Below are 12,746 nucleotides of genomic sequence, written 5' to 3' on the forward strand. Positions count from 1 at the left end.
ATTCTCTCTTTTTGAGAATTCAAGTTAATACAGAATGATGGTGCCCCAGCTTATCCCAGAACCAGCTGAGTGAACTTCAATCTAACTTCAATTTCCACACTTATAAAAGATTAATAATAATGCCAATCTCACTGGATTTTGTGAGCCTCTGGGGAGAAAACACGGGTAAAAGCACTTTGGAAACGAAAATGCCCTTTACAAATGTTGTGTGTTGTTAAAATTGCTGCTAAATTCGGAAATATATTTTCTCAGTTTTATTGCTTTGGAGCCACAGTACAATTGAATCATGAATCCAAATGGTGATTCACTCAATTAAGAGTTTTCAATCCACTCTCTATGAAAACCCCCACAACTCTTAAGATATTGACATGTTTCAAAAAATATGATCACAGTTATTACTTTCTTTTCTTCAGATTCAAGGTGAACACTACATTAGAAAAGAGAGTTTCAAGGTTTGAAAAAAAATTATAAAAGCATCCCCAAATCCTAAAAGTCTTGAAAGTTCTTCTCTTTTAAAATATTTTTTAAAAGACAGCAACTGGTAACAATCTACATCACTGCCCAACTACAGAGAACATATACGAAAGTAAAACTTCAAAGTGTGACACTCCCTTAAGTGGAATAATTAAAAAAAAAAAAAACATGTCTCAGAGATGACTAAGCTCCTCCCCACTATCTTGAGTTGTCCCAGCATAAGCTCGTTTGGGGGGCAGTGGGGAGATGAGCTACAAATCAAGTCTGAGATTGAAGCTTTAACCTGGGAAGCCACCGGAAGGTAAATGGCATCTTTCAAGAAATCCATTAGGTGATTCACTATTCACCAGGGAAGGGAGATGTGACAGCACATGATTGAAAATAGTGATTGAGAAAAGAGTAAATTTGGTCATATATATATATATATATACTTCTTCTCAATAAACTGGTTATAGAAGTGACTTGAGAGGTGAATAAAACTCAAGTGTCTGTGTTGGGATAGTTTTAATCTTAAGAAAAAAAATGTCTGGTAGAAGTTTATTTAATAATATTGAAGCATAAATCCATCTCATGTCTCCCCATACACTGTCCCAAGTGAAAGTCAAAATGCTGTTCTGTGAAGATGCTCGCCATCACATTGGAAGTTGCTCTGATAAAGGCTCTGTGCTGAGGAAAACTGTGGTATCGTGAAACGGCTACTACAAAACTCTTAACATTTTATTGTTGAGCTATTTCAAATCGTGAAGGTCAAGAATAAAATCCTCTTGGAAAAACAAGATGAGAGAGTGTCTGTATAGATTTTCTTAGTTCTTAACCCCAGGTAAGAATCTTAAGCCAAGAGAGCTTAGAATTATAGGGTTTAGTCAATTTAACCTTCCTCCTCTCCTCCTAAGAGAGGTATAATGGACAGATTGAAGGGGATGGACTTACACCATTTTATAATATGATGGTTTTGCAAAGATCTTTTACAAAATAGGGATTTTTTCCTTACAAAAATGAAAAGGACAATAAGAGAGAAAGTGAAGTGCTTCTAAGAGGATACGGCCATATTGATATACAACATAAAATGTTGCAGCTGAAAAAGACCTTAGAATGATCTAATCTAACCCTCTATATTTTAAAAATTTCAAAGCACTCCCTCTTGATGCTGAGGCTATCACTTTTATTACCAATCACACTGTCACTTCAAAAAAACATACTCTTAGCATTGCAGCCTTGTGATCATGTAACCAGAAACCTCTGCCTTTAGGCCATTAGGAAAACTAAGGATGATGACATTAGTATAGATTAATCTGTTTCTTTTGCATAACCAGACTGCATGCACATTTCAATTCCCAAAGTTAAGAAATATCATATTGCTTCATAGATCACACCCTATAACACTTTCCCACCACTTAAAGAAAGAGGAAACTGTGGCTTTTAAAGCAACGCCTCATTGTTACATATTCTGGATATTCTGGGGGCAGAGGGAGGTACTTTCCAGAATCCTTCAGAGAAGAGGTACAGTAAACATTTAATCTGGGGTCTGTCTAATTACTGAATCCATGAATGTGCCCATGTATCCTTCCTTATCTTTTCCCTATAGAGATGTTATCAAGTTGTCCTCAAATTGAGATGCATACTGTACTTGTCTCCAGATTACAAGACTAAAGCTAACAGATATTTTCAAATCAGTCCAGGCTCAAGGAAAAAGCAGTAATTGGAACATGTTTAGCTGCAAAGACATGTTTTGAAAGAGAGTGTGAATAATAGAAATCTTCAAAAGGGAAATTGTGGTAAAAGGTAAAAAGAAAAGAGGTGGGACAAGAGATCTCGTAGATGAAAAAGAGAGGAGGAGTAGGGGAGGAGGTAGTCACGGATTAAAAAGTCTTCTTGGGGTCTTGGTCATCACGAGGCAATATTTGAAAATTGCCTGGTTCTTCTCTCTGGGCCTCCAAATGCTTTGCCTCTTTTCAGTAATACTCAATTCTTTCTTTTAAAATTCCAGCCCTATAAGCAACTCCTGATTCTGAGATAAGAACATATTTCTTGCTTTTATTTTTATTTAGTTTTTGAGACAGAGCCTCAAGCTGTCACCCTGGGTACAGTGCTGTGGCATCACAGCTCTCAGCAACCTCCAACTCCTGGGCTTAAGTGATTCTCTTACCTCAGCCTCCCAAGTAGCTGGGACTACAGCTACCCACCACAACGCCCGTCTATTTTTTGGTTGTAGTTGTCGTTGTTTGGCAGGCCCAGGCTGGATTTGAACCCACCAGCTCTGGCGTATGTGGCTGGCGCCTTAGCCACTTGAGCTACAAGTGCCTGAGCCTATTTCTCGCTTTTATAACATACTGTAGAGTATTAACCTCAGTGAATGATGATCTCTTTTTCCTCCAGCATTAGGATTTCATAAGCATGCCTAGAGGCTCATTTATGATGGAGCTGGATAATAAACATGATAGACACCATTTTTACAATGTTTTCAGCACCAGGAACATTCATTACACAAATTGCTAAGATTATTTTGATTGGCAAACTGTTCCCAAGTAAAATTAGTCATTATTCTGCAACCTCTTTTTATGAACATAGAACATACATCAGGCCCTGTGGGATACAGTGATACGAGACACAGACTCTGAACTCCCTTCCAAAGCAACCTGATTGTGTAGGAATGTGAAGTTTATGAGAGAGCTATCTTTAAAAGCACTAAAAGCTAAATAATATTTTACTTTCAGACATGATTCAATTAAAAAATGTGAACATTATTATTGTGTTTCTAAATTCTCATTTATCTTAGAGGAATCTAAACCAGAATTTGCTAAATAATAGACATACTTCTCAAGTTGAGAAGTTATTTCCTACCTGCTAAAAGAGTAACTGGAAATTATGTAAGAAATATAAGTTTTAAAGTGCTTATGTACAAATGCTCCAGAATGAGAATAGTTGCATCTGGGAAATAAGGACATTGTGAATAAGGGATGGTCACACTGTTATCACAAACAAACCAAACCTAGAGAACCTCTAAGAAAGGGGCATTAAAACACACAGCATCAAGAGGAAATAAGTAGGAGTAAAAAGTAAGAAATTGGAGAACAATATATGGTACAATTTCTTCCCACTGAAATTGTCCAGAACTCAATGAGATCTTTGAGGGAGAGGAGACAGCCCTCAGAGAAAATATGATTTATCATCACTATTACTTGCAGCTGATATTTTTGTGTCTGTTCCCACATCATGCATTCTCACTGTTGCTATATTGGACAATGGATGACACACTGGCACTCACAGGGTATATGAGGCATTAGGGGAAATCTGAAGTGAAGTGATGAATAGTTGATGACCTTTTTGCATTTGTAGGTGGCATAAATTACATTATTTTCAGGCAAGCAGAGAATTGTGAAATATGTTATAACTGTCAAAAAACTTCAGTTGAAAGTTTTAGGAACCCAACTCAAAATAAGCAGAAAAATCCAAACAAATAATACCAATGACATTCTTTACAGAAATAGAAAAAATAATATTAAAATTTATGTGGAACCACAGAAGAGCCCAAATAGACCAAGCAATCTTTAGGAAAAAGAATATAGCTGGTGGCATCATACTACTTGACTTCAAAATATACCCCAAAACTATGATAGCTAAAACAGCACAGCACTGTCATGAAAACGGACACATAGACCAATGAAACTGAATAGAAAGCCCAGAAATAAATCTACATATTGACAGGCAACTGATTTTCAACTAAGGTGCCAAGAACGTACATTGGGGAAAGAACAGTTTATTCAAGAAATGGTTCTACAAAAATGGAGTATCCATATGCGGAAGAATGAAACTAGTTTCTTATCTCTCACCATATATAAAACTAAACTAAAAATGGCTTAAAGACTTAAGTATAAGACCCAGAACAATGAAACTACTAGAAGAAAATATAGGGAAAATGATTTGTGACATTGATCTGGGCAAGGAATTTTTAGATAAGACCTCAAAAGCAGAGGTGGAAAAAAAGCAAGAATCAATAACTAGGACTACATCAAACTAAAAAGCTTCTGCACAGCAAAGGAAATAACATGGTAAAGAGATAACTGCAGAATGGGAGAAAACACTTACAGACCATCTATCTAACAAAGGATTAATATTTGAAATAGGTAAAGAACTCAATAGCAAAAATAAAGTAATAATCTGATCAAAGAATGGGCAAAGGACCTGAATACATTTTTCAAAAGAAGAGATATAGAGCACGCCTGTGGCTCAAAGGAGTAGGGTGCTGCCCCATATGCCAGAGGTGGTGGGTTTAAGCTCAGCCCTGGCCATAAACTGCAAAAAAAAAAAAAAAAGAAGAAGAAGAAATACAAATGGCCAACAGGTAAGTACATGATGATTAGTGCTCAACATCACTAATCATCAGAGAAATACAAATCAAAACCATAATGAGATATCACCTTACCTCAATTAGAATAGCCATTGCCAGAAAGACAAGAGAAAAGGTTGACAAGGATACAGAGAAAAGGGAATCCTTATACACTGTTGGTAGCAATGTAAATTAGTACAGCCATCAACGAAAAACAGTAAGAAGCTCCTCAAAATATTAAAAATAAAACTACCATATCATTGAACAATTTCACTACCGGGAGTATATCTAAAGGAAAGGAATTAAGTATGTTGAAGACACATCTGCATTCTCATGTTTATTGTCGCACTATTCACAGTAGCCATAGGTGGTTCCAGGATATGGAACCAACCTAAATGTCCATCAATAGATAATGCACAAAGAAAATGTGATATATACAAAATGGAATGGTATGCGGCCATCAAAAGAAAGAAATCCTGACATTTGCAACATGAATAAACCTGGAGGACATTATGTTAAGTGAAATAAGCCAGATACAGAATGACAAATACCACATTATCTTACTCATATGTGGAATCTAAAAATAAAGTTGATCTCGTAGAAATATGACCTAAATGTCTTTAAGTCGTCTTTGTATGTAACTCAGATCCCTGATAAAGAGCACATATACAACAATAATCATGTAATAATAACAATACTACAATGGCTCCTATGTGGTAAAATACAGTATAATAATGTAATAATTATAATACTCCTGTACTATAGTAAGTTACACACACTATTGTGCACTTTCTTTTAATTCAAAAAAAGAAGATAAAGCCTCATAAGAAGTTTAGATAGGAGGCTCGGCACCTGTAGCTCAAGCAGTTAAGGTGCCAGCCATATACACAAGAGCTGGCGTGTCTGAATCCAGCCCGGGCCTGCAACAATGACAACTGCAACCAAAAAATAGCTGGGCATTGTGGTGGGCAGCTGTAGTCCCAGCTACTTGGGAGGCTGAAGCAAGAGAATTGCTTAAGCCCAGGAGTTGGAGGTTGCTGTGAGCTATGGTGCCATGGCACTCTACCCAGGGCGACAGCTTAAAGTTCTGTCTCAAAAAAAAAAAAAACAGTTTAGATAGGAGATAAGAGAAATTTCAAAAAAGAATATTAAAGGTTAAAACTCACCTAATGTTGCATTAAGGCTTGAGTAATAGGAATGTTACGCTTATTTTGGTCTTCTAACCAAATCAATGATAACCTTTCCATTTCAATAATTAATCCACTACACTGCTTAGTAGTAATTGATGCTTTCATTGGAGGAGTGCCTTTCACATGTTCCATTACTCTCAATTTACCCTTTATAATTGTTCCAATAATCGAGCAACTGAAGCCTAATGCTTTCCCAATGAATGATGGTGTCTGGCCTTTCTTCGAATGCTTTTTTCTACTTCTGTTTCCATTGTAATCACCTTTCACTCATCTGGACTTGCAGTAGACTTTTCACTTTCGAGGCACGGGTCAGAAGGGTAACACAGACTCACAAAAAAACTTAAGAGGAAAGCAACCATAAGTGTGTAAGTGATCGTATAAACAATGAGACCAGCCACTAGTATAAAGCTGCTGAGCCAATGAACCATTTATACCATGCGGGTTTGCTCATATGCATAGAAGAAAGTAGTTCCCTCATTATTCATTCAATTATTGAATCATAAATTAGCTTATGGGGAGGCACGGGAACCCATTTTTAAGTATGGAACACTCTTAAGTTAGGTTGTCCACAACGTGGGGATTGCCTGTACATGGAAAAGTGGCGTTCCTATCCAACAATGAGTCAATTAGCAATCACAGGAAAATCAAAAGTGCACGCAAGGGAAAGTAATCCCATTTTACTACAAATTCATCCCTGAATAGTATTCACAGAGCCATAATAAAGTAACCACAACATTCATTCCAACTGGAATGAACACAAGAATGTTGAGAAAGGGGAGCGTGTTAAATGCTCGTTCTCCACCGTGGGAAGTCAATTAATAATGCTTGAGCTAAAATATCAAGAAGTGGCAATTATGGAGAGAAACATGTTATTTGGAGAAATAGAATAGTTAAATAAAAATAAATGAGCTGTAAGAGGAGAAAGTGCTTTTCTCTGAAAGGGAAAAGAAAGGCGGGGCAGCCATTCGGTTTTATATAAATCTTTAAAAACATTGTATGTGCATTACAGGATCGTTATAACTTTACACATAAAAATATAACTTTGATTTTTAAAAAACCTCTGATTTACATAGTTTGTTCTCTATTCTTAGAAACGCTAAGCTCTAAATCTCTTTGGAATGGATAGCTTTCGTGTCAACAATTAGCTAAGAAAACGAGGTGACAGCAAGTAGATTTGGGTTTTTTCTCTTGAGATGTAAATTTGGTCATAGTGACATCAATAAAAAGAAGAGTTAATAAAGCACGTTGGCAGGAAAAGAAATCATTTTATGCTACAGCCCATTTATTTACACTAACACCAAAGCTTTTATCTTTTAAAAGATCAATTTTCCATAGCAGATAAATATTGAAAGACTATTATACTTTTTCTCACGGGGACAATCAATACCATTATATTCTAGCATTTAATAAGTTTTATACTTCTATGACATATAAAATCAAAAACTATGCTTTCTAAAATTGATATGTACTCAATAACGAAATCTTCCTCTAAACAAATTCTTTCTTAGAATCAAGTAGCTTTTATCAGGTTTATCAAAAACTGAAATTAAAAAGAAGCTATCTATCTTATCACAAAACCAAAAATAAAATAGCTTTCCAGTCAGCCATGCAATGATCACAGCCCTGAAATTGCTCACAGTCTTAGTCTGGCAATAGGCTGAAGAAACTGAAATGTAAGCGGATAAAATGTAAGAAGATAATTATAAGACAATGTGGCCAGGGGCCATATGGGGCTGTGGGATTAAAATAGAAGGTCTATCTAACTTCCTGAGTGTGGAGGGCACATTTCAGGCAGAAAGCCCCCTTCTTAAAGGCCAGGAAGCTGGAAGCAACAACACATGAGGTGCTGGTAGCTCTTTGCTCTGGGTACAAGTGGACATCTCTGTAAGGTAATCCAGTGCAAAGGAAATGCCTGGCCAAGAGGGAGCCATTCAATAGTGGGGAGATACACTCAGTAGGGTACAGAGGGACAGAGTGGTCCTGCGATATGAAAATTCAACAAGAACTGTAGTGATGTGGCTTGGGAATAAAGGTCAGAAGATTGGGCAAAAGAATGGGTCTGGGAGAAATGTCTACAGAGAGTAGGCAGCCATTCAGGACTAGAAGTTTCTGTACATGACTCCTGCTAGAATCAGGTCTGAGCTTTAAGCAAAACCAGTAAGTAGGTCATCTGGTACTCTATGCTGGCTGTAGACCTTCTTGCTGGTTTTAAAAAGTTATTTTAATTTCCCCTTTCCACCATGCGAATACACAATTAGAAGGTACCACCTTTGAAGCAGAAAATGCCCCCTCACCAGACATTGAATCTGCTGGTGCCTTGATCTTAGATTTCCCAGCCTCCAGAACTGTCAGAAGTATATTTCTGTTGTTTATATATATATATTTTAAATTATTTTATCTTTAATTGTAGTGAAAAACATAAAAACTTATCCTTTATGCCATTTTAAGTGTACAATTCAATTGTGCTAACTCTATTAATATTGTTATGTAACAGATCTCAGAAACTTTTTCACCCGAAAAACTGACTCATCTTGGTTTCCCCTCAGATTTTCCCGCCTTTTTGGGGAAAACCACCCGATATTTAAAGAATCATCATCTCCCACTTGAGTTCTTTCACGTGGAGGAATTCAGAACCCCAAGCCAGGCACTTGAAAGTTTTAAGTGTTGGGATTTTCCGAACTCTGTTAGTGCACTGGGGTAGAATTTTCAAGTTTATTCCCTTTACTATTAGCACTTCAGAAAAGATCAGCAGGGGGCTGCATGAATCAGCATGTGGTTTGAAAGAAGATCAATATAGCTTAGTGTTCTCAATAAAATAAAAACAGGGAGCCAATTTCATTATTATGCTTCTGTTGAGCTTTCTATCCCCAAAGCTAATAACTTTTCAGTAAGGATCTCCACCTTGATTATAGCCCATGTTATATAAAATTTAGAATTCAATAATGTTGCATCCGGCTTTGGGGAGTCGGGCTTGGCAAATACATTTTTATTAGCTAAGAAGTCTGGTGAAGGCAGAAGCCCAGATAAAAGCAAGAGAGCTAGTGAGCAAGCGGATACCAGAGTAATTTGGAGTAGAAAGTTTTTAAGAAATTCTTTAAATATGAACATTATTAAAATTAGAAGTATTCATTATTGCCCAAGTCAGCTTTAGTCCACTCTGTTTCAGATACTGTGGGTACATCTCTGACAAATGGATTTAAACTACTGAAGCTGCTGAGTCAATTCAATACACTCTCTGTGACCCCAATCAGCTTAATTTTGTCCCTCATCTTTGGTACCATCTCTTCACACCCTTTCTATGGGTCCCTGCGCCGGTAAGGGAAAGAGAAGTAATTATGGGAGATGACAGCACCCTCTAGCATTTCCCCTAAAAGCCAGTGTCAAAGGTATTAGGGGAAACCTGATGGGTTTCAGGTAAGGACTGGAAAACAGACTGAGATAGGAATGAGCGTACAGGATATTTATTAGTCTTGGAATGGTCTTGGAATCAACACCTGTGAAGGAAGGGAAAGGGACAGACTGGGCAGGAGAAGTTGGACCCCAGACAACAAATGGATCTCAGGGTGATTAATTTGTTCCAGTTTGCCTGAGACTATTCTAGTTTTAGCACTTAAAGTCCTGCATCTTGGCAAACACTTCAGTCCCAGGAAAACCAGGGCGGTTGATCATCACAGGATCTCTAGAACTGAAGTGGCCTCACAGAGTCCCTGAATTGCAACCAGGTATGCCTTATGCCCCTACATCAATCATTCACTGGATAGGGGACAACCCCTTACCACCTAAGTAAACAAAACTTTGGATAAGGTGGTTCTCTTCAGCCAATAGCAATGTCTTGAGGGAAACTCAGCTGTGATCTGTTGGCCATCAACTTTTTTAGCAGGTAGGGAAATGAGAATGAAGGGAGGGGTTGAGAGGTACCTGATTTTACTGTAAGTTACACTCTGGGCTCTCAGGAATGCCCTGCATGTTAACAGACCAAACTGTCTGTCCAGTGAGTCACTTACAGAGTAACCATCTTAGTATTTAGAACCAAAATCCCAAGACTAAATGGACCCATCCCCCAATGGTTGCTGCAAAATTGTTGGCAATTGGGGAAATTCTAGCCAACTATCCGTCTGAGGAGCTGTCTAACCCTTTGGCAAGAGTACTTCATTTTTTACATGGTATGAACCCTGGTGGCTTTAAACCCACCATCCCCCTTCATTTCAGTCTCTTTGGGGAGGGCATTAGCCAGGTCAAGGACACACAATGAAGCACTGAGGGGACAATGGCTATTCCTATCTGCTGAGGCAAATATAACCCACTGGTTTCTAAGACAGACTATGTTACAGTCCACTATTTCACTTTCAAGAAATACAGTCAATAGCATCCTTTCTAATTAACACACGCAAGTTTTAACTTGTTGGCTTATTGGTGTTGCTGGGACGGTTTCATTTGTTCTGTTTACATGGATTTTAGGCTTTTTGATTTTTGCATATTCCAAAGCTTTTGTAATGACCTATGTATATGCAGGAAGCAAGTGCTTAGGAGTCAGCCAGCCTACGTTCTCATCCATCCCTGACCTTGTGGGCAAGTTGTTAATATCCCTAAGTTTCTACTGCCTCACCCACAGAGGGGGGTAATAATGCCTATAGATAGATTAGACAGAGATATAAAGAGACATGATGAGATGTATTATGTCCTAGTGGTTGAGAATTCGCATTTTCTAGGTTTCGTTTTCTTAGCTCCACTGGTCACTGGCTATATGCCATTTGTCTCTGGGAAAATTATTAGCCTCCATAGATCTTGTTTCCTTACCTGTAAAATGAGCAATAGTGAGAATCAAATGAAATAATCTAAGTTACTATGACTGGCGCTTAGCACAGAGGTAAGAACTCAGCACATGTTAACTGTTATTACTTAGAGTTCTAACACAGTGCTTAGCATATAGTAGGTGTTCAATAAATTGTCTATTAATATGGAGGTACAAATCTTTCAACTAGTAATGAAACAATGAGAGAGGGCCTCCTCTTTATGACAACTTCTCTTTTCCCTTTAGATTGGGTCATTTGGGGTGATAAAACCTGGGAGGTACCTTCAGAACAAAAGAGCTGAGAGGGCCTGGAGTAGTATCTGGGTATGAACAAGGGAGACTCTATCTGCTTGGGGCTGTCTGTGTCCTGGACCAGGGGTTCTAAAAGTGTGGTTCCCAGATCAACACTATCATCACCTGGGAACTTGGTAGACACGTAAATTCTTGGGTTGTACCCAAGACCTACTGAATTGGAAACTCTGGGGCTGGGGCCTGGCAATCTCTATTTTAACAAGTCTCCCAGGAGACCCTGCTGTATGCTCAAATTTGAGAACTGATATCTTGGTCTTTGGAAAAGATATGAAGGGGATCTTCAATTTTCATGTTGGACAGGGAGTGGTACCTCTGGAGAGGTGACAAATTCCAAGGGCTGATGTCTGTTTATGAAAATCTTTGAAGGAATTTGCCCTTGGAATTTGTCTTCTATGGAGCAAGCAGTGAGAGAGGGTCCCAGTGTATGCTTCATCATAATGTGTGGGCACAGCTCAGCTCTTTTGTGTGTGCTTGACCCTTAGTAGGTGTTCCATAAATAGTTACAGAGTTAGGGAGCAAGAAAGGATATTTCAGAGGACAAAAGTCCTTAATGTTTTTCATTACTAAAGCCACCATAATCTCTTCTTTATGCCAAACCTGGAATAAGCAGTCTCTCATGTCAGGGCCTCCCTATTGCATACCTGGGTGCCCCTAGTGGGTAGAAACTTAGTATTAGATTTCTGTTTCTTTGAATTCCTAGAGTGGGCACAGTGCCCAGCCCAGCATAGCTATTGAATTGAGCAGGCACACAATTTCTTTCAGGCTAGTGATACAGCCATCCATCACCTAAACTGCCCACGCAGCCAACCCCCCATACTCAAATTTCTAAAATATTAGATATTTATGGAACTGGAACGAAGCCTATGAGAGAATTCCCCTCCTACCAGAAGTTTTGATATTCAGTGTATCTCATTGCTCCTAATCACGTACAGCTTGGAATCCTGTTGTAATCATACACATGAAAATTGTGGTCGTTGAGAAAAGGTTGAGATGTTTGTTTCTTCATTTTCTTCCTAAAATATGAAAGCATATGGGAGTCCTGTTGGGTACAAATGGCTCTATATTTTCTAAATTTCTCTCAAACAAAATGTGTAAGTCGGAATCTTCTGCTCTAAATTCCATATGGCTTTAATTAATTCACAAAACAAGTAAATGTGTTTTCCATTTAATGGAAAAAGCTTTTGGCAGTAGGATCACTTACTTTGCACTAGTTAATGGAGTATTAAGGAAAAGACAGAGAAATATTAATCATATTTGAAAACATGGCTAGCTTTAAGGTTAGATTATTAACCACTCATAGAAATGGTACAATATATTCAAGGAGGATGCTTATCCTACTATTAATACCATCATCTTAACCATTTAACAAACCAACATGTTTTCTAAAATATCTCCAAAATATTCTTTAAAAATAACCAAATAGAAAACACCATAATCTCCTGCTACTAATGCTATCTTTCCACTTAAGGAAATATTTTAAGATTTCAAAAGTGAGACTTTACTAGTTGTCACATCTGTAAGCAAAAAGAAAAAAAGCAGAGAGTAGAAATATTAAAATTCTTGGTTATAGGATTTACAGGAAATACGGGGTTTTGTTTTAAAAAAAGAGAGGAAACCATAAATTCTCTCAATAGCAAAGGTGTCATGAATA

This window comes from Otolemur garnettii, unplaced genomic scaffold, assembly GCF_000181295.1.
Source record: "Otolemur garnettii isolate 467f Iridium unplaced genomic scaffold, OtoGar3 scaffold00051, whole genome shotgun sequence".
In the NCBI taxonomy this organism is placed as follows: domain Eukaryota; kingdom Metazoa; phylum Chordata; class Mammalia; order Primates; family Galagidae; genus Otolemur; species Otolemur garnettii.